The 4,133-nt window shown below is 42.9% G+C and overlaps 1 pseudogene; it reads right to left on the reverse strand.

Moving 5' to 3' along the window:
• Positions 1–642: 642 nt before the first annotated feature.
• Positions 643–3,204, reverse strand: LOC6587375 (annotated as a pseudogene).
• Between the last annotated feature and the right edge of the window lie 929 nt (positions 3,205–4,133).

The raw sequence follows: 4,133 nt of genomic DNA on the forward strand, positions 1-4,133 counted from the left end.
TGGCGAAATTTTGAAACAAACTCGTCTCGGTCCGATATATTAGGAGTGTGGATACCAAATTTGGTTGCTCTAGCTTTTATAGTCTCTGAGATCTAGGCGCTAATGTTTTACTCTAAGCAAAGCCGCCTATGCTACGTGTGTGTTAGAGAGAGACAGGGCGAGAAAAAATGAAATTGTTTTCTTGATGCTGGCTATAATAATAATACGATCCAATTCAGATTCCGCAGTCTAAAAGATATCGTCATTCTCTACGATTCTGCGTTTTTGGTTTTCTCGTATCTTTAAAATTGTGGATGCCACAGATTTTCGCCCTTTGTGGGGGCGGAAGTGGGCGGGGCAAAGTTTTGAAATATTTTTGTAGCAGTGACATATCACAGAAGTCTGGATCCAAAACATCGTTGCTCTAGCTCTTATAGTCTTTGAGCATTAGGCGCTGAAGGGGACGGACAGACGGACAGACGGACGGACGGACAGACGGACAGACGGACATGGCTCAATCGACTCGGCTATTGATGCTGATCAAGAATATATATACTTTATGGGGTCGGAAACGATTCCTTCTGGACGTTACACACATACACTTTTACCACAAATCTAATATACCCCAATACTCATTTTGAGTATCGGGTATAAAAACCCATATTGATATTTACATCTATAACTATTCTGGAGTAGTCTCTGTGGCTTCTTATTTAGGCACGTCGGACTCAACCAGATTACTTCCGGCATTCAACTGGCCCTGCTGGACATCAACTGAGGATTGCTTTTGTTCGCTTGGAGCTTGGGGCTTCAAAACACTTTTCTCCCGGGATCGTAGAAGATTATCGAGTCCGCCAAAAGGAGCCTCAATGACAACGTAAAGCAGATACGAAATGAAAATAGTGATCCCAAAGTCAGACCAAAATTTCTGCATCTGAAAATCATCAATGAGGTTAGTTAAAAATAAGCAACCATCAACTACTAGAAACAAAACCTACTACAATTTGTCCGAGAAATAAGTATTAGTACGAACGCTTCTACTGTTGACTTCCTGTACGAAAAGGTGTCAGATGTACACGGAATAGGAGAGTCTCGAGAGAGGCTGCCACAATGGCGAGGATAGGAAACTGTTGGCCAGACCGCCATGGCCCTGCATGCAGGCAAAGACGATCCAACACAGGGCTAAGGGCCAGCCCACTCTGGTAAGCGTGTAGTACAGAAACTCCTTGAGGGTGGACAGGGGTGGAGCACTCCATTGGGTCGCAGGGTACAGGGCAAACATCGAGGTGAAGATCATGGCCAGACTAAGAACCCATCCAGACCATACCAAAATCCGGCTTATTTGGAACTTCTTCCTACAATTCAGGTGAAGAAAATATCCAAAAGAAATGCAATCAGCCAAGGTGCCGAATGAGTATGTGTGGCAGAATACAGTTTCCTTCCGGCATCTCCTTCGGTTCCATTCCTGCAATTAAATGGGGTTGAAGAACTCCAACGACAAACAGAAGCATCGTGGACCTACTTGAAGAGCAATGAGTATTTGTTGACTATCATCGTGGCAAAGAGGCAGGACGATAGTAGGAGAACAAGAACCGAGATGCCAGCTGCTGCCTTTTTGCCCCACTTATACAGTGCAATCAGCAGAAGCGGAGAGATTATATAAAGCTGCATATCCACTGCCCAGTACCATGTGTGATCCAGGCACTGAAAACGATTATCGTACAAATGGTAATAAGAGTAGATCTATGACTTACAATATTGCTTGTAGCATAATTCTGCACGAAGAGCAGCGTCCAGAACCAGCCCTTTTCATAGGCGGCTGTACCATGGAATCCACCTTTAAAATAAGGTCCCCCAGAAACAATGGACGTCAGCTTTATGTAAACTAGGATTGCTATTGCAAGTATCGGCACGATCCGTATAATACGATGAAGATACATAAGCGGCACATTCAGTTTTCCTTTGGATCTGTAAGAAAATTGGCAATAATTCTCGATGGATACAAAATATCTCAAACACTTACTTATCCATTGAGCGAAGAGCAACCGTAGCCACTAGTAGGCCAGCAATAAAGAAAAAGGAATCAACCGAAAAAAATCCGTGGAGAATAAAGCTGGAAAAGGATTCCGCGACCCACTAGCAAACAAAAAAACAGAGCTGAATGGTTTTTGCACATACAAGCATGAGGCCACTAAAACCGAAATCATATTGAAGGTATTTATATTTGGAGAAACAAAACAACACAGAATAGGGACATGCAGCGGATTCCATCAAGACAACTGATCACGTTCGGATTCGATTTGCTGTCGACAATGCGGAAGATGGCACGGGAACTTGACCGTGCCGAGCACATCTTCACAGTCACAGAGATACTACCTGGTAGGCAAAATACGAGTTAAATCATTCTGTAAATCATTCCGTTCTCTCCGGTCCTCACTCTGATCCTGGCACAGAAAGTAGTCGTAGAGCGTGCATAGACCCACGATAGTACCCATCAAGCCAAGAAGTACACTGCAATCCATAGTATGAGTCACAGAAATTGATTATGATAAGGTCTAACTTACACTGTGAAAATGGTCATTCCATCCCAAGGTTTCGATTCACTTGTCTGATAGCTGGCCTCGCTAAATTTTATATTTGTGCTGCTTGAGTTCAACAAATTCTGCATTAACTGCTCCAGAAACATATCCATATGTGCCGCAGAGCAGGAAGCCGGAAAGCAAGATGCGATCTTGATCGAAATGGATACGGCGGGTACAATTAGAAAACAGTACTTTCCATGTATGCTGTGACTACTGGTGATCTCCTCGCTGATCTTGACTCATCGAAGTTACCCAGATGGTAGACATTGCCGGACAGCACTCCTGAGGGAATGGAGCCCCAAGCATCGATCACTGCTCACAAAATTCGTCAACTTCAGTTCTCATTGACTTGAATATAATTTTCATTATTTACTTACTCTTAAGGGCCCATAATTTTCCAGTAGTGAGCGCCTGCATGAACTGAGCCATGTCCGCGAAACACAACAGATCCTCCTGACTGGGTATTCGGGGGTGGAAAAGATCCAAGTCCGGGAGCAATTCATACGGAAGTTTTCGGCAAACTTCCCAGCGGGCGGAGACTTTTTAAACGCTGGTAATCTTGCAGGACATCTCCGTCTTTCAGTTGTGCGGCACTGACAAGTACCAGTCCGCAGACAAGTAGACTGCTTAAAACGTTCACCATGCTAATACTTTTTCGATTGAAGGCATTGCACCTTTTGACTGTGATTTTATAGGAATGTTTTGAGGGAAATCTGGAGATAACATTATCAGTGTGTCAGCTCTCGAGTCGAGTATATCAGCCAAAATGCTTAATTCAGTCAAACATCACCGATAAGGAGCAATCCGTCTAAATTCTATGTAGTCACAAGATCATTTATCTATAATCTTTTCCCAGGTAATCGTTTTACTTATTGACTTTTGATGGATTAAATTTGGTTTTAATATGAGTGAGTAAGAAAAAAACGGAGAAAACTAAAGTTTAGCTAAACATGGATGTAGACAATTTTTTCTATAATTCTGATCATTGCTTAATGATAGCCAATGTGCAATTATTACCATTAGTGGTGGCAGATCCTTTCTTTGTTTCAATGTTTTTTCCAATTCTCATGACAAGTAGCAGCAAAATGGCGAGAGTTCGTGAAGAGATTCCGCCTCCCCGCAACAACCAAATTTAAAACGAGGGGGAACGTTGTGAGTTGCTGCGGACACCGCAACTCTACATTTATACCCGATACTTAGTCAGTATGGCTCTCCTCCGGCAGAGGCCGCTAATATTAAACGACACGACAAAGAGTGCGTGCGAGAGAGACAGAAAATCAGTCAGAGCGTGACGTCGGGCGCTGCGTAGCCACTGCAAATTGATTTCTTGCTTTTGGCTACAAAAATGATCCGATCTGATCCAGATTCAGCGATCTGATAGATATGGTCACTATCTATGATTCTGCGTTTTTAGTTTTCTCGAATGTGCAATATTGTGAATATAACAGATTTTCGTCCTTTGTGGGTGCGGAAGGGGGTGGGGAGAAATTCTGAAATATAGGTTTTATAGTGAGATCTAACAGAAGTGTGGATACCAAATTTTGTTACTCTAGCGATAATAGTCTCTGAGAT

Source organism: Drosophila persimilis, unplaced genomic scaffold (assembly GCF_003286085.1).
Source record: "Drosophila persimilis strain 14011-0111.01,24,50 unplaced genomic scaffold, DperRS2 tig00001154-arrow-arrow-pilon, whole genome shotgun sequence".
NCBI lineage: Eukaryota > Metazoa > Arthropoda > Insecta > Diptera > Drosophilidae > Drosophila > Drosophila persimilis.